Raw genomic sequence first — 19,587 nt, 5'->3', positions numbered from 1 at the left:
TCCCTCTCTCTCTCTCTCTCTCTCACTCTCTCTCTCTCTATCTGGGTTGTCTGCGTTTTTTCCCTTCTCTCTCACTCTCGTTCGTGAGAAGCTCACCCGATTGTGAGAAATTTCTATGTTTTTTTTCCCTTTCTCACTCTCTCATCTGGTTCATGAGAAGTTCTCCCGATTGTGAAAATATCTCTCTATGTTTGTCTCCTTCGATCACATCTCTCTCTATATCTGATCAATCTCTCTCTGTATCTGATCTCTAGATCTCTCATCACTGAAAATGATGGAGTGAAGATGAGATCTAGGGTTAACTGGAGTCTTAAAGTGATCTTTCGATTTCTTAGGTTGGTGGATCCATGACGTTGTTCAGTTTATTAAATATGAGATCTAGGGTTTATGATTCCATGAACTCTTCGATCTTTGAATTGATTTTAATCATTATTTACTTGGATACGATTTTCATTTTTTCTGTGAATCTGAACAGCAAGGATCAAGGTTCATGAACTCAGAGCTAAGTCGAAGCCAAATCTATTGAACCAGTACATCGTCCCTCACAATCCCACCTCTCTCCAGCTCTCTCATCTGTCTTGATCAAGGTTTAATTTTTTTTTCGTTTTTATGATGGTGATTTGTAGATTTGATCTTAAAAGTAGTTTTTTATTGAATGTTTTTATTTTGGATTTCATCTTGAATGTGTAGTAGTAGTTTGGGGGAAAATTTCTAGTTATATTTAGTTCAAATCATGTAATTTTCTGGAAAAATATTTATTCTGTAAAGAAATTCTGTTTTTTTTAACAGAAAGGTGGTATTAGGTTTGCATCATGTAATTTTCTGGAAAATATTCTCATGGAAAATAAAATTTAATCTAAATGTTATTTTTTCTTGTACCAGTTTTGTTGGTAATCCATTGTTCACTATGTCTTACATTTTGGGGAGAAATATCATTTCTCATGTCTCAGATTGATAGTCTGAATTTTCTAATTTATTTTTCACTTGCTTTCCAACACTATCTAGTCTCCACAACCCACATTAAGTAAGTGTTTCATCTTAAATTTATTCAAATGAAATATCTCAAAGATTTAGAATTTTAACAATGGAAAACATGATTGGAACAATTGATGTTTTTACTTAATTGCCTATTAGATAGAAATTAAAGGAAAGGAGAATCAAACATTTGGGGTAAGGGGTGTTTGGGTTGGTTTGTTAATATTTAGTTCAGATTGTTAGATTCTGATATTGGATTGTTAGAATTAGATTATGTAAATAGATATTCAAAATTCAGGATCTTGTTTTCTTCTTGTACTGTTTTTGAGAAACTGATTCCAGACTCTAGAATTAGAATCTCATTTTCTCAACTTGATTCTATAGTTGTGACACATAAAAGTAGAATAAACACATTTTCACAAATGCAAGAAACAGATGTTGCATTGTTTTGTAATTTTAGCCAAATGTATTTCTAATTATGAGATAACTGCTTTTATAATCCAAATCAAAAGTGGCATTAGATTTTGGAATCAATTATTGGTGAAGTTGGAAATCAATATGTAGAATTATTCGAAGAATTTTAAATTCTTAGAAAGGAACTGAAGGGGAATCTACTAAATTCTTCCAACTTAGTATGTTCATTGAGTTTTAATCGAGACAAAGAATTTTTTTGCTATGGCGGGTGGAACTAGGAAAATTAAAATATTTGAATGCAACATGATCGTAAGTGAAGATTGTGACATTCATTATCTTGTAGTGGAGATGGTTAGTAAATCAAAACTTAGCAGCATATGTTGGAATAGTTATATCAAGAGTTAGATAGCTTCAAGTGACTTCGAAGGTGTTGTGCAGGTAGGCCAAGCTTATATTTTGATTCATTTTATAGCTTTCTGATTAGAAAGTATTTAAGTGGCTCCTTTCAAATGTCTTCAGGTATAGGATGTTACACAAAGTCAAGTCTGCATGTCAATGAGGGAGCATGAGAGATGTGTATGGTTCGTTGATTTTTCATTAGCAGATCCAACGAAATTGGCTAGTGGAAGTGATGATGGTGCTGTTAAGCTATGGAATATCAATCAGGCAATTCTATTTTTGCACTTGGTGGATGTCATCTTTGAAACTAAGTGTACTGTAATCATCTAATTATCATTAGTATGTTGATTCCAAATCTAGATGTATAATAAATTATTTTTCTTATGTTGTGTGCTAATTGCAGGGAGGAAGTGTTGGTGAAAGCGCCCTCGATCCGCGGGGTGCGCGGATCCGCTTTTGACCCTTGAGGTTTGGGAGTCGCCACCTAGTTATTGTGGTCTAGGAACCATACTGACTCTAACATGGATAAAAAGAACTAATCTACCATAAAAAATCTGAATTCGGGGATCAAGTTACGGGGTTGGAAGGTGTTAGGCACCAACCCCGCCCGGCCAAAGCCGGTTTCTACTAAATTCCCAAGTAAATTACATTGCTAAAACCTAGATAAAAAAAATAAATAAGAATAAAAAAATACCTTTCCGATGCAAGGACTTTATTCCCTCAGATCTGACAAAAAGAGCTCCTTGTACCGTGCTCCCTTGCTTCGTTCTGTTTCCGGATTTGACTTCGGATCTCCGAGGCAAGGTATCTCCTTGTTTTTTGAATCTGAACTCTTCAAGTTCGTTGCGGATTTGAGGGTGTTTTTAGAAGGCTTTTGGGTGTTTTCTAGACTAAAATTGAAGGAGGGATGTTAGTTAAGGAGTTGGGGCTCCAAAACTAGGGTTTATGGGGGGCTAGGGGAGCTTCTAGACCTACTTCTCTTAAGGTTTATGATTTGATACGAAAATAGGGTGTGAGCACCTCTATTTATAGATGTTTTTAGGGGTTGATTTGGATAGAGTTAGTGTTTAATTAGAGATCTTTTAATTAGAGTTGTGTTTTAGTTTGACTTGTTTTAGGTAGAATTGTGTTTTAATTAAAATTGTTTTAGGTAGAATTGTGTTTTAATTCAAATTGTTTTAGGTAGAATTATTTTTAAGTTAGAACTCTATTAGATAGAGTTATTATTTAATTAGATCTCTATTATGACTTTTGGTCTTATTTGATTGACTTTTAATGTTTTGACTTTAGTCTGAATTGATTGACTTTAAGTATCTTGACTTTAGTCTTGCTTAATTGACTTTAATTTTGACTTCAGTCTCACTTAATTGACTTTAATACCTTGACTTTAGTCTTGCTTGATTTACTTTGATTTTTGGAGAACCCTCTTCCATTATTTCTTTAATTCTTTGGACCCCCAAATGGAGGGGTCCTTAAAGAAATATCCCACGAACCCTCAACGATTTTGCCTGAGAGTCCGATTAATCGATTTTTTAGGTTCAAATTTTTAAATTAATTTCATTAATGTTTAAATTTAATTATTTAATATTTTATTTATTAATTTCGAATTTTTTAATTATGAAAATTGTGAAATTACCGTTTTGCCCCCGGAGAGGACTTTTCACGTTTTAAGTCGGTTTTTAATGTTCTACGATGTTTTAGAATCGATTTTTCGTAAGGAATTCAATGAAAATATTGGTTTGTGTCATTTATGAAAATTTTTATGTGAAATGATTGTGAACTTTATGAGGGGCATTTTCGTAATTTTATCAAATTCTGTTAAAATTGGTGAAATGATTTATTTGGTTCCGATTTGTTATTTTATGTGTTCGAGAGAGTTTTTCTAATCGTAATGTAGGCTCTAGGGTTGTTTTGAGGTTAGGGGTATTTTGGTAATTTGATAATTTTTAGTGATTTTTATCGTGAAGTTTCTTTTTGGTCTGCAAGATGATGATTTCTATGTTTCTGGGGTCGTATTTTCCTAGCGTAGCGTGGTTTCTAAGGTTTTGTCAATTCGAGATACCTCATCCGGATTTCTGAAACACATCTGGTAACAAAATAAAGCAATGGAATACACATCCATCATTGGGAATCATTGCAATCGGATTGACGAGTTGATTAATCAGGCGGATGTAAATATGGGGTGTCTACAGTTGGTACAATCAAAACAAAGGCCAATGTTTGCTGGGTTTAGTTCCCTCCAGATTCTTCATGTTCTCTTGCATTTGGTTCTGCATATCATAAAATCTATTGCTATGATCTTCGTAACACACGAACTCCTTTGTGCACATTAATTGATCATAGTAAGACTGTGAGTTATGTCAAGTTTTTGGACCCAAAGACTCTTGTTTTAGCGTCCACGGATAACACACTGAAGCTTTGGGATTTATCGGCATGCACATTGCGGGTACTTGACAATCCTCTCCAAACATTCATAGGGCACACAAATGTAAAGGTGCTCATCATATTGAATTAAGATTCTTGATTCTCATAGTGTAAATTTGTTTCTTCTATGATTGTAGTTCAAGTTTGTTGCAATGTACCTTTGTTAATTTGCTATATTTTTTAAACTTGTTGGAGGTTATATATGGTGACACGTATTTTTGTTTGATACTGGCGTGTGTTTTATTTATATTTTTCCCTTGGTTTCATATTTTCATTATAAATGATTGTTTTTCTCATGTTGTTGGAACTTTTGATAATAGTTGGAAACTTGACATTACCGTAACCACGACCATAAATTTTCAACTTCCTTTCCTATTTTTGCCTAATATCTGTTATAGTTTTCATCATTTACTCATTTATGTAACTTCTCTGATTTTATTCAATTTCCTCATTTATTTTTTTGAATTGGCATTGTTAAATCTTTGATTTTGTGATGTGGGGATCTAGACTATTAAGCTTGTATTTAGTTCGTTTCTAGGTGTGGAAAAATCATATATGGGTTGTGCTAGTCCTATTGATTTTTTTTGTTTTGTCTGATAGGTAGGATGAAGTAGTCAAATATATTGGAAAAAAGAAATAGGTTCTTGGTGAATCAAAGGGGGAAGTCACTTAACATAGGGAAGCTTTTTGATGGAATGATGATGTTCTAAAGGCTGTCAAGTCCAAAAGAAGGGTAAAGTGGAGGACTAGAGGAGGTGAGAAAATTGTTTAACAATGGAATAGATTGAGGAAAACTTCAAAAAGGTGTAAAAATGCTAAAAAGGGAGGCAAAAAGAAGGGTGAAGTGAAGGACTAGAGGAAGTGAGAAAGAATTACCAAAGGAATAGATTGAGAAAAACTTCAAAAGGTATAAAAATGCTAAAAAGGAACGTAAAAGAAGGGTAGAGTGAAGGACAATGTGTTGACATAATTGAGAATAAGGTTATCGAAAAATGATTTTGATATATGAAAAAATAGGAATATTAGGAAACAATATGATATTGTTTTGTGTTGGGCAAGTCAGCCATTGAGGTTGTACCATGATAGTCATGATGATGAACAAAACAAAAAAGAGGTAGAAGCTCCATATTGTCATTTTTGACCCTGAGAATTAGAGTACCTAGTATGTAGTTGGTGGGGGTATGGGGACGGAAATAAGCCTCCTTGAAGTTAAAACTTGGTGACTAAGATGGAGAGATGCTTTTGAAATGCTTTGTGACTGATGTTAGATCTTTTATGCTTAATGAAGTATATGATGTTGGGCAATAAAAACCATGTTCTTAGGATGGAGTTACTTAAGTTGAGGGGGAAATACTAAGAAAGATAAACTCAAAAAGGAATATATTCATGAAAAATAAACACTATTGAGACGGTTTGATCATGTACAGGGGTGCAATTTGGTTATGTTTGAGGCCAAATTGGAACCGAAATGACATAAGTCGTATATGAAAGTAAATTAGTTAGGTATAATATGCTTGTAGTTCATAACCTTGGTGAGATTTGTTCTATGGTTGTAGGAGGGGTTGCACTTTGAAGGTTTTCTCATTTGAGATAGTTGTAGTTCATAACCTTGTTGAGGTGCTAAAGTAGCCACAAACCTAGGCTCAAAACATTTGCCTACATTACAAAAAAAAAAAAAAAAAAGTAGCTGAAGGATTTGGTGTGTGATTTCTTCATTGATTAATCATCTAAAACTATTTTATCAAATATTCCATTTCAAACTATTTTTGGATCTGTTTTGTATCATGCTATGCTTTCTCTGATAATTATGAGTCTCTGGCCTGATTGATTATTAGGAGCACTCACAGTTGAAGTCCAACCCATCCAAAACTATGTTAAAACTAGGAGGAAATTACCAAAATAGTAGAGAAAAATTGTGAAATTCTTGTTTCAGCGTACTATTCATTTTAATTCCTAAAAGGTTAAATTACTGCTTTTGAACTTAAATTTTGTGAAATTCCATCACATACACATGCATCATTGCCCTTTGATATTACTCCAAATTGTAAGGTCTCAAAGGTCACTAAGGGGAAAATAGTGCTTTACAGTTGCAGTTATGCTTAAGATCACTAAAAGGAAGGGGGGGGGGGATTGGATGATTTATAGGTCTATAAGCCAAATATCATACTATCAAGAAATCCTATATGAAGGTTGTGTGACATAGACCTGTATGATCAGCAATCGGCTTGACCCATTTCTGTTCTAATTCAATTCCTCGCTTTAAATTGGTCTAAATTGAATAACATCTCATTATGTATTATATAATTCTTAGGCCTTAAAGAATTAATGAGTTGGGATATTGATGCAGGTGGTTCCTGGTTGTGACATGGCTGGAATTGTTGTTGGAAAAGGTGATACCGTCACAAAATTTAATGTTGGCGACAAGGTTTATGGAAACATCCAAGATTTCAACGCTAAAAGGAAGTTAAAGCAGCTTGGGACGCTCGTAGAGTACATCGTCATGGAGGAAAACTTGGTGGCACTGAAACCCGCAAACATGTCATTCGACGAGGCCGCAAGTTTGCAACTAGCACTACAAACTGCCATTGAAGGCTTTGAGACCGTGTGTTTTAAAAAGGGCCAGACCATTTTTATTGTGGGTGGAGTTGGTGGTGTTGGCACGTTGGTTGTTCAGTTGGCTAAGTACTTCTAATGTGGTCTCCACAACAAGCACTCCAAAGGTGGAGTTCATCAAGAGCTTGGGTGTCGATTACACAAAGATAAAATATGAAGAAATTCAAGAAAAATATGATTTGGTTTACGATACCATAGGTACATTTCTCACCTACTAATCATCATTTATTTTAAAAAATGATTTTAATTTAGTTGATACGTTTTTTGTTTTTAAATCTTTAACATTTCTCATCCTTTTGTCGTTGCGGTTCATTAAGTTTCTCTTGAGCGACAGCAAGCTCTGTTGTTCAAATAATTATGCATTGTAATTGAAATAGAGAGAGGTACAGTTTACGTGTTAAGTAAGCCAACTTCCACACTTTTGCCAAAACACAAGAGGGACTTCGAGTATGCTCATCTGGTTCCTAAGCTCTACTATGCGTGGTTCCTTTTCCAAATTCTCTCCTGTTCCAAAAAAAAAGGTTAGTACTTGTGTCAACACTATTGAAATGCTTATAGATACAAATATTCAAAAAGTGTGCCAGCCAAGATACTCACTGGCAAGCTGCAAAGTTTCCATCCGAAGTTCATCCCGAACCTATAACAATTGGGGACAAGGAGAAAAAAATATAGTTATCAAAATGAAATTAGACAGTATAACAATGGGGGACAAGGAGGAAAAAATACAGTTATCAAAATGAAATTCGACAGGCTAAGGAAAAAAAAAATTTACAAGACAAGGAATGGGTGCTAGCATATTTAGATGAAAACTATACTAAAAATATGATAGCTGAAACAAGGAGAAATGGAAGAAAGAAATCATTCAACTTAACTAATGCACAAAATTATTTTCTCTCTGTAAGCATGAAGCTTATTTGAGAATAAAGAGCTTTTACATAACTAAACTCCTGAAGAATCATCAGAAGTTATAACTAAGACATGGCCTATGTGAGAGGGAATTTTTTAATGTGTTCATCCTCTCCTCCAAATCCTCCCCTAACAAACCAAATCACGGGTTTGGAAAGCACCAATTCATGTACACTTAGATAGAGAAGGTTTTGGGAAAAGCAACAAAAAACCTAGGCAACACAGAGTGAGTTAACGAGGTTCATCACCCTAAACTGACGGCTACATAGGTTCACAGAGTGTGTAGATGTTTATGAAGTTTCTACGGTTATTAAAGTTTGTTAGGTACTTTTTTTCAAGCAAGGAGTTGCCTCTTGATCTTTGTATATATGATTGTGAAACCTGGATCAATACTTATTATGTTTTAGCTTTGTACTCGTCAATGTTGGTGAAGTATATGGATTGATGTAAGCAAAGGAACTGGACCAGAATGGAACGAGAATTTCGTATTCATAGTCTTCGATGGCGTTTCAGAACTTACTATTAAAATAACGGACAGTGATAGTGGAACTTCATATGATTTTGTGGGAGAAGCAATATGAGTATTGCTTTAATATATAAAATATTTACTATTAAATCCTTTTCAATTGTGTGTAGTTGTTTATGATTCTTGCAGCATTCCCCTTGATCCACTATTTATGGAGGAACACTTGCCACCAACTCCTTACAATGTGGTCAAGGATTAAGAGTATTGTGGAGAGATTATAGTTTGCTTCAAATTTACTCTCGAGGTATTTGTCTTGATGTCCTTTGATCAGTTTATATGCATTTTCATAACTGCTATACAATAAACAACCTTTCCACATTAGTCACAAAACCCAGATGGGTAGAGAAATAAGTGAAAAAATAAAAACAAAAGCACAACTTAAGTTCAAGCCTCATCTATCCCTATGTGACTCAAGCACTACATGATGGGCATAATACGTGACTCAAGCACTATGGTTCTGTGCATATTCCACGTCAGTTGAGTGTGTTTGAGTTTAGTATTATTCTTTTTAATTAACTACACAGCATGCTTTGTCTGTATTCCATTTTCTGTATGATCATTGATTTCTTCTTCTACTTATTGTTTTGTAGCTTCGGCATTGAAATCAGAAAAACATCACACTTCTATTGATCAACCTTTGATATTGATGGTATGGAGTGATCTTGGTAATCATGTTGTGTTCATGAGACATGGGAGAATGTGGGACTCTCTTTGTGTGTTTGATGGTATTAGTGGTTTATATATGGTGATTGATTCCACGTGGCATGATCTTTGAATTTGAAATTTTGAGCATACATCACATAAAAAACTTTAGACACGGTGGTGAAGTCTTCAACCATCTCAAAATTGAACCAATAAGGAGTATTTGATTTAGGAAACAGTGACAAGGTAGGGAAAATCCAAACCTTGAGGAAAATAAGAGGACATAATAGAGCGGAGAGAGCTATAAGAGATGAAAGGCATAACGACCATTTGCTTATGATTATGTTTTATTTATAAGCAATTATGTGATTCAATTTCATTTGTTAGTGCCCAATTATTTCTATTAGAGCTTGTTTAGTAATGGAATTGCAATATATAATATGAATTTTGAGTTGTTTAGCTTAATTGGGAGCTTGTTTTATGATTTTTCTTTTGTTTTTTATTTTTTCTAAATTTTTTATTATTATTTTGTTTATTGTGATTGGTGAATTAAAAGCTAGTGCTATTGTTTGTTAAACTTCCAAATTTGACTGTCATACTCTGGATTTTTTTATTTTTTTATTATTTTAAGCTCATTCTCCAATAATTTGATAGTAGAGGACCATAAAAAAGAAAATTTTCTACAAGAAAATATTTGATGGGAGGGTTCATCAAATTTCTCAAAATTTGACGGGCTAAGACCGTCAAATATGGGCTTTTTTCACATAGTGTGCTCATCTCTAACGCACCCTCCAACAGTTGAACGACCTGTCCTGATGATGGCCTATCCTTTTCGTCATCTTTAATGCACCAACAAGCAAATTTACTAGTTCTAACAATCTCTTCTGCATTGCAAACACCTTCCAATCTATGATCTAATAGACTAAGAACTTCTTTGCCATTGTTTAGTTTTCTCACTACAGTAATAGGAACAAAATCAAATTTATCATCCCTTGATTGCTCTAGGTTTCTCTTTCCCGATACAACCTCAAGAAGCATCATTCCATAGCTGTAAACATCGGCTTCTGGTGTGATAGGTAGGCCAGAGATCCATTCCGGTGCAAGACAGCCTCTAGTCCCTCTCATCGTGGTAAGAACCCGACTAAAGTCCCGACCAAAAAGCTTGGCTAGACCAAAATCAGCAATCTTGGGACAGAACTCGGCATCCAAGAGTATGTTTTCTGGTTTCACATCGCAATGTATGATGCAATCTCTGCATTTCTCATGGAGATAAACCAATCCACTTGCAATCCCAAGCGCAATTTGGTATCTAGTTTTCCAATCGAGAGTCTTTGGAATCTCTTCGGAATAAATGATTGTCTAAGGAACCATTCGGCATGTATTCATAGACTATCAACCTTTTAGTACATTCGGAGCAAAACCCACGAAGATGAACCAAATTTACATGCTGAATTGTTCCGATTGTGCTAACTTCTGCTCGGAATTGTTTCTCTCTTTGTCTGAGCCCTTCAAGTATCTTGACGGCTATGGCAGTCTTCTCAGATAATGTTCCTTCAAAAATAGAACCGAAGCCTCCTCCCCCCAACCTTTCGGCAAAGTTCTTTGTCGCGGAATGTAAATCTTTGTACCTAAAGGGCACTAGAGAGCCTTCAAAACCCTTCAATGATCCCATCAATTGATTCCATCGGCTTCTCCAAATCAGCACAAAAGTGATGCCAAGGAGAGCTAAAACCCCAATAACGACTACAACTACAATGATTATAGTAGATGTTTTCTTCTTTCTATGCTTAGAACTTGGTAGCTCTGAAGTCACTAGTCGAAGATACATTCCTCTTTCATTTACGTCTCCATCGGAAAGTTGTTTCAAGTCCCACAACCCTCCACTCCATATCGAACACCTGCCATTGTACGAATAAGCAGAACAAGAACAATTGTTCAAGCAAGCCAATTCACATTCTTGAAAACTCCCCACTGTTAAATTCTGTGGATTTTTCGGCAATTGCATCTCGGGCATCAAAAGGAACCTATCTTTTTTATTGCCATCCCCGCATTGTAAAGGCATCTTTCTCACACACCCACTCGACCAATTGCTCAAATTCCAGTTTTTGAGAGACTTTGGTTCAAAAACTTGCAAGCATTCACAGTTTGGCAAGCTTTTTTTTTATTACAAATACCAAAAGGTCCACAAAGAGAGTAAGGTTCACAATGATCGTTCAGCCGACTCCAAAGCAATAACCCACTCTTTGCTTGTGTTCAACCAAGTAAATTGCTGAATTTGTCCAGATATATCAATAACAAACCTTGAAAGAATAGAACTATCTATCTTCAACTGTATAAGAGAAATAGTTCTCTTTTTCATTTGAAACATAGTTAAAATCATAGAAATAATTCGACGTCATTTCGGGTACCAACGAAAAAATCTTTCCAGTCCAGAGCTCACTAGTCCAATACCTTTGGGTTCTATTCCAAGTTAGATAATACTGACTACTTCCATTTGGGTCTAAAAAAACTCCATGAGAAGGATTTTCTGAGTTTTTCCAAAAAGCATGGAATTGGATTTCTCCAGTAAATTTGTTCATACCAAGTCGCCCACCGGGCAACCATGTATTGGTGGGGTGATCAAAACTCTGCCAAATTACGATAGACGAATTCGACCCATCTCTCAAAACAAGATTTCCAGTGTCAAGAAGCACTGCAAGTATTGAATTTGAGGTGGAAGAAGTCGAATTTGTGGACCAAATTGGGATTTTTGAAAGGTTTAGAAGGGCTAGATTGCCATTTTCAGATAGTTTTAGTTGTGAGGAAGTGTTGGGGAGTGGTTTATCTCTGTTTGCTACCCAAACTATAGTTTGAACTTGGATAATTTTGTACGAAATTCCTATATAGTAAGTTCAGAGATTTACCTGGTGTGAAGAAACCCAGTTCAAATATGCCACTTTGAGAGATTATGGTTTGGTTTCCAGTGAGAGATTGACCTGGAGAGATGGTATCAGATGAGATTGAGAAATGGGTTTTGAAACAGAGGAAGAGAATGAGAAGAGAAGTGTAAAATGAATTGGTTCTGAAATCCATTGGTGTGGTAACCATTCAACAAACACCATCTTCTAATGCCCTCCCTCTTCCCTCTCCTTCCTTCACTCACATTCACCACCTTATTTCTGTTAAACTTGACCGTAATAATTACTTGCTATGGCGTTCTCAATTCATGCCTTTACTAATCGGCTATGACTTAGAGGGCTACGTTGATGGGTCTCTCCATTGTCCCCCTCGTATGCTCCCCAATGGCGATGGCTCCATCAATCCCGCCTATCTCACTTGGCGGAAACAAGATCAAATACTTCTTGGTTGGCTTCTGTCATCTCTCACAGAACCTGTGCTTGCTCAAGTTATTGGACACACTACCACTCGTGCGGTCTGGCTCGCACTTGAGAAACAATTTGCCTCATGCTCTCGTGCTCACCTCATGCACCTCCGCCGCGAGCTACAGACTATACGAAAAGGTAGTCAATCTATGTCAGATTATTTTTCTCGAGCAAAACAGCTCGCCGATAGCCTTGCTGCATCCAGTCATCCTATGCCAGAATCTGATTTACAGTAGTGTATTCTCAGTAGCCTCGACTCTACATACAACGCTGTTGTGACTTCCTTGACTGCTACTCTTGAGGCTTTACCCATGGATGTCTTTCAAGCCCATCTAATGGCTTTTGAGATGCGCCTTAATTCACAACATGTTGTACTATCAACATCCCCGCTGGCTAATGTTGCTACCACCAAACGTGGTCCTCATGGCCCTCCACCCTACACACGAGGCCAACAAAATCAGCAACGCGGATGCAATCATGGCCGTAACAATGGTCGTAATCACCAAGGACAACGTCCTCAGCATCCATCCCCACAGGCTGGCCCTTATCAATTATGTGGCCGCAAGAACCACACAGCAGGGACATGTTGGTACAGGTTTGATTAGAGTTATCATCCTTCATCTACAACACCCAATGTTGCGGCCTATGTTGCTGCCCATTCCTCCCCATCTGACATCAACTGGTATCCTGACAGTGGTGCTACTAATCATGTTACCTCTGATTTGAACAATCTTCACAGCCGCTCCGAGTATGATGGTCCGGATCAGTTGCGTGTTGGTAATGGCTCTAACCTTTCCATATCTCATGTTGGTAAGTCCACCTTCACCCATGACAATAAAACCTTCATTCTTGACAACATTCTTCATGTTCCTAAAATTTTCACAAACTTATTATCAGTTTCTAAATTTACTTCTGATAATAATGTTATCTTTGAGTTTCACCCAACCTTTTTTGTTGTTAAGGATCAATGCACGGGGAAGGTAGTTCTTCAAGGGCCGAATAAGGGAGGTCTCTACTCACTAGGATGCTATCACGACACTCCACCATCTCCTATCTCCCCATCCGCCTTCATTGGTGAATGTACCTCCATGGACATTTGGCATCAATGTCTCGGGCACCCTATGATAAAGACTGTTAAAGCTATTGTAGCATCTCATTCTCTTCCTATTAGGACCAAAGAGTCTAGTTTTTGTTCTTCTTGTCAAGTTAGCAAGAGTCACAAACTTCCATTTGTTTCTAGTTCTACCATTTATAAATGTCCACTGGAATTAATTGTTTCTGATATTTGGGGTCCTTCACCCTTTATATCTCGTGATGGTTTTAGATATTACTTACTTTTTATGGATGCTTTTAGTCGATATGTTTGGATTTTTCCCTTATCTCATAAATCTAATGCTTTAACAGTGTTTATTTCCTTTAAAACCAAAATTGAGAATTTACTTAGTCGAAAGATCAAAGTCTTTCAATCTGACAATGCTGGGGAATTTTGTAAATTCAAATCCTTTTTTGATTCTCATGGCATTACCCATCGATTTTCATACCCACACACTTCTCAACAAAATGGCTTAGCAGAACGTCGTCATCGACACATTGTCGAGACAGGACCTACCCTTATGGCTACTGCCTCTGTTCCTTATGACTATTGGGCCGATGCTTTTCAAACTGCTTGCTATTTGGTGAATCGCCTCTCCTCTTCAGTCCTTCATAACAAGTCTCCCCTTGAAGTCTTATTCAACAAAAACCTTGATTACACTACTCTTCGTGTCTTTGGGTGCACTTGCTATCCATACCTTCGCGTGCCCTTACAACGCTAACAAGCTTCAGTTTCGTTCTCTCCCTTGTGTGTTTCTTGGGTATAGTCCTTCTCATAAAGGTTATCGATGCCTTTACTTACCCACAAATCATTTGTACATTTCCCGTCACGTTGTATTTGATGAAGGGACCTTCCCATTTGTGGCTTTGAAGAATAGCTCTTCGCCTATTTTACGTCATGCTCTCTTTCCCATATCTGCACCACCCCCACAACCCTTGAACACCACTATGCCACATGGCTTCCCTCTACAATCGCCCATTTTGCCACCCATTTCCTCGTCACCTATTTCCCCTATATTACCCTCATCATCTCGTGTCTCTCGACCACTCACATCTTCACCTTCTGACCAGTCACATTCCCCTCCAACCAACCAACCTCCCCTAAATTACCAACATGATCCAATCAAGTCGCCATTACCATCATCTCCTGTTCCCCTTGTGGTGCAAAATGACCATGTTATGATTACAAGAGGAAAAATGGGTGTCTTTAAGCCCAAAGCTTTCACTGCCACCAAACACCCTCTCCCTAATGACGTTCTTGATGAGCCTACATGTTTTTCTCAAGTCAATGGTGATCCCAATTGGCAGTTTGCCATGGTTACAGAGATTAATGCACTCATACGTAATGGTACTTGGAGCTTAGTTCCCTCTACTCCAAAGTTGAATATTGTGGGCAATAAATGGGTCTTCAAATTAAAAACGAAACCTGATGGGTCCATTGAGCGTTACAAAGCCCGTCTTGTTGCTAAGGGCTTTAATCAACAAGAAGGCATTGACTACGGTGAAACATTCAGTCCGGTTGTTAAACCATGCACTATTCACACTGTTCTAAGTATTGCCTTGTCTAAAGGATGGCCACTGCATCAGTTGGACGTTCAAAATGCCTTTCTTCATGGCGTCCTTGATGAAGAGGTGTATATGAAACAACCTCCTGGGTTCACTGATCCTCGCTTCCCTAATCACGTGTGTCAATTACATAAGTCTCTTTATGGTCTTAAACAGGCACTGAGAGCATGGTATCATCGGCTCAGTTCTTTTCTTCAGAACATTGGCTTTCTTGATTCCAAAGCAGATAACTCCTTATTTATCAAATCCACGCCTCAATTTATGATTTATATGCTTGTCTACGTTGATGACATCATTTTCACTGGGTCTAACATGGATTGCATTCAGGATCTTATTTCACAGCTTCAATCCACTTTTGCCATCAAAGATTTCGACTCTTTGAGTTACTTTCTGGGTATTGAGGCACATCGTAGTGCCACCAACTTATTCCTCTCTCAACGGAAGTATACAGTTGATCTACTACGAAAAACTAAAATGGATGGAGCAAAACCAGTCAATACTCGTATGTGTAGCCATTCGAAACTCTCCAAGCACTCTGGCTCTACACTATCTGATCCAACCCAATATCGGAGTGTTGTTGGTGCTTTACAATATCTCACTCTTACTAGACCAGACATTGCATTCTCTGTCAGTAAGGTGTGTCAATTCATGCAGAATCCCTCTGAAGAGCATTGGAATGCTGTTAAACGTATTTTGCGTTATCTCAAGAATACAACTCATTATGGTCTTCACCTACAACCATCCAAATCCTTTGCCTTGAGTGCTTTCTCTGATGCCGATTGGGCTGGTTGTCCAGATGATCGTCGTTTTACTAGTGGATATTGCATTTTTCTAGGTCTGAACCTTATATCTTGGAGTGCTCGCAAACAAAAGACCGTCTCCAAGTCCAGTATTGAATCCGAATATAGAGGAGTGGCTATTGCTACAGTTGAGTTGACATGGATTCAATCTCTTCTACGTGAACTTGGTATTTCTAGTATCTCTCCCCCTATACTTTGGTGTAATAACATTGGTGCTACTTATCTTACCGCGAATCCGGTTTTTCATGCTCGCACTAAACATATTGAGATTGATTATCACTTTGTGCATGAAAAAGTTGCTAGTCGAACTCTTGATGTTCGGTTCATATCCTCTAAAGATCAAATTGCCGATATATTTACCAAGGGCCTCACTTTGCCTTGAGTGCTTTCTCTGATGTCGATTGCACTGGTTGTCCAGATGATCGTCGTTCTACTAGTGGATATTGCATTTTCTAGGTCCGAACCTTATATCTTGGAGTGCTCGCAAACAAAAGACCGTCTCCAGGTCCAGTACTGAATCCGAATATAGAGGAGTGGCTATTGCTACAGTTGAGTTGACATGGATTCAATCTCTTCTACGTGAACTTGGTATTTCTAGTGTCTCTCCCCCTATACTTTGGTGTGATAACATTGGTGCTACTTATCTTACCGCGAATCCGGTTTTTCATGCTCGCACTAAACATATTGAGATTGATTATCATTTTGTGCGCGAAAAAGTTACTAGTCGAGCTCTTGATGTTCGGTTCATATCCTCTAAAGATCAAATTGCCGATATATTTACCAAGGGCCTCACTTATCCGCAATTTTCTACTCTTCGATCCAAGTTAACCGTTCAAGAAAGCCCGCTTAACTTGAGGGGGCGTATAGAAGGTAATCACAAGAATCCTGCACTATAGGATCTCCTAGATGTTGCTGCCATATGAGAGCCCTCTTTGATATCTCTGTGTTAGGAATGTTTATCTAGAAATCTATGTAATAAGGAAACTTTCTCTTTTTGACATTATGTTTATAGAAAGTATACACTGTGTAAATCTCCCATAAGAAGAATGTATCTTCTATAAATAAAACTCTCTTCTCTTCAATGATGGCAAGAGAAGAAGACATTACAAGAAATTCATTGTATTCACTGAAATGGTTAGCTGTAGAATGAATACGTTTGACAGTCTCAAACTAGTTTTTTTCCTTGGTCCTGTTGTTTGACTTTGAAAGACAATGAAGACTTGTTGTTTTCTCAGTCATTGGCATTAGGCCCAAAAGACCCATGACTTTTGACCTGGTAGTCATTGGGCCCAAGACCCATGACTTTTGAGCCCATCCCTTGGACTACCAACGTATGGCATCACTGATTGGTAATTTTTGATTATCTGATTTAAGCATCTTAAATTATAGAATTTGTGAACACAAACATGACTTTGTTCAACACCCATGGGGTTGGCTGATAAACACGCTTAAATTCAATGGTTAGAAAACATATATCAGCCTATTTGTGTGTGGATGATAGACCACTATGATGCGTAAAGGAGACATGGAGTTTGATAGCTACCAAACTCTTGCAGTACAGGATCTGTAGATACCTTGATTATGATTTTTGAACCATAGAGCAATGGTGGATCACTGGTTCAAAGATTGGCATTGTGGAAGCCAATGCAATTAGATTGGGTGAAGCAAAGATCTTAGAGATAGACAAAAATGTTTCTCACGGAATCCAAGATCCACCAATCACATGACCCCGCTTGTATTGAATGACATCTCCAATTTACATAACTACCCTTATTACGTCCTACATGGTACACATTGGAGATTCAGTGAGTACTGTGTGACAAAAAAAAATTGTGAGCAAAAAATCTCTCGAGTCAAGGTCTACAAAGTAAATACCAAATTTCAAAGCGAACAACGAAGTATTTTTTCTAGACACAACCATACAGATTTCAAACATCAAAGACATTTTCAAATGCTTTTGCAGCCAAACACGACAACACGAGTCTTTGTGGTTTAGGAAATTCTAGCCTCTTGTTTGAGGCTCTTAATCAAACCAACCGTTGAGATGAGAGGATTTTACTAGGAATCAATGAAAATGGATTCTTAAGAAAATTAGCATTAATACTTATAAATACAAATGGCCCCATCCAAGCCAGGGCCAACCCAAATAGCAAGTTTGGGGTTGACTTTCGGTTTTTTTATTATTATTATTATTTTTTAAAGGTTAAGAAATGAATAATGATTAATTGACTCCCCCACTCTATTCTCTTGACGTGCCATGTGCATAGACCATAGTTTTTTTCTTGGGATACAACATTACACATCCCCATAAATATTTGTATTGTGTACCTCGTGGGAAAAAATTTATGGTTCAATGCACGTGCAAAGTTAGGAGAACAGGAAAAAAATAGCTATTGGGGAGAATGGTTTGGGAATAAAAAGGGAGGGGTGAGGACGGTAAAATAGGGCTCTTGTTAGAGCTATCAACGGATAGATATCCGATTGGATAGTGCTATATCCAAATTCGAACGTGAATTTTTTTAGTGATATCCGAATTCGAATTCAAATCCGATCGGATATCACTAATGAATATTCGAATTTGTATCCAAATAAATTATCGGATATCTGATATTATCCGATTCGAATCCAAAATTTACCATTCGAAAATTATCCGAAACTTATTTACTATTCAAACATTATCCGAAATTTATCCGGAAAAAAAAAAAAAAAACTCTAGTTATTTCATTATTGACAAGGAACAATCAAAGACCAACCACCATAGAATGTGTCCCACATAACCAAGACCAACCACCAAAAATAAATCTCAGATTAACCATGAAAAATAAATCAAAGACCAACCACCATCGTTATTGTTTGATCAGTAATTTGGGGCTGCATTGCCCCAACATCTTTGTTGGAAAAATCAGGATTTCCTTCTACTTCCTGAACCCGATCTTTTGGTAGATGAGAATTGAGTGAGAGGTTTTTGGTGAGATTCACGACCATGGACATCTTGGAATCACTTCTCCGGGCTCTCATTGATGCTTGATCAGTTTTCCTCGCTCCTTCAAACTGCTTCTGCTGAACATGGTTTACAATTCAATATTAGAATTTTCCTTTTACTAATAAGAGTTCAATATAAACTTAGTTTGGAAGGTCTTCAATTTTTATTTTTCCAGTTTCACATAGTTTTAACTTCAAATATCAGTATTCATCAAGTTTGAAGCATGGTTCAAAATACTATACGATATGGGCATGCATCATTTGTTGAACCTTCCGATATGAAACATTCCTAAAATTAAATGTTTCAAATTGTATCAAAATATTTCGGTATGTGTCGAAATGTTTAGACCGAAACAATTTGAAACAAACAAGAATCAGAAAAAAGCAAAAATATTCAAAAAGAAGGAATGGAATCTCTAGATCAATGGGACATTTGAAGAAACAAAATGGAGGTTCCAATGATATAAAGAGCCTGCAAAACAGCAATTCAATATGTGCACAAAAAAAAAATTACTGAGAATATATTTTAAATAGCTGTTCTCAAATGAAATCCAGAAGGAAAAAACCTACTATCTTCTGATTAAATCAGATGCCTTATCCATTAGGCTACCAGTACTTGATAGCTCATTGAAAGTTGAAACATAAACATACTTTGATGCTATCTAACTTAGTTTTTAATCAGCATATTGGTGTCTAATAGCACGTATCAACAAGGAAAAATGTGATACACTAAAAATAAATAGTTGTAAGAGTCGTTTATAACCTAAAACATGTATTTTATACATTATGTATCATCATAATGTTGATTTGTATGAATGTTCAGAAAATTCACACCCTACTGGAATATTACAGTTTGTATCGGCATTGAAAACCCTGATATGTGAAG

At 36.8% G+C, this 19,587-nt stretch overlaps 2 pseudogenes; one reads left to right on the top strand and one right to left on the bottom strand.

Moving 5' to 3' along the window:
- Positions 1-1,944: 1,944 nt before the first annotated feature.
- Positions 1,945-6,904, top strand: LOC147387420 (2-methylene-furan-3-one reductase pseudogene; annotated as a pseudogene).
- Positions 6,905-7,222: 318 nt separating this feature from the next.
- LOC147387419 (G-type lectin S-receptor-like serine/threonine-protein kinase At2g19130 pseudogene) lies at positions 7,223-11,971 on the bottom strand (annotated as a pseudogene).
- Positions 11,972-19,587: the final 7,616 nt, after the last annotated feature.

This window comes from Akebia trifoliata, chromosome 13, assembly GCF_017979445.1.
Source record: "Akebia trifoliata isolate Shusen 1 chromosome 13, ASM1797944v1, whole genome shotgun sequence".
In the NCBI taxonomy this organism is placed as follows: domain Eukaryota; kingdom Viridiplantae; phylum Streptophyta; class Magnoliopsida; order Ranunculales; family Lardizabalaceae; genus Akebia; species Akebia trifoliata.
This window is presented reverse-complemented; position numbering and strand designations above follow the sequence as displayed.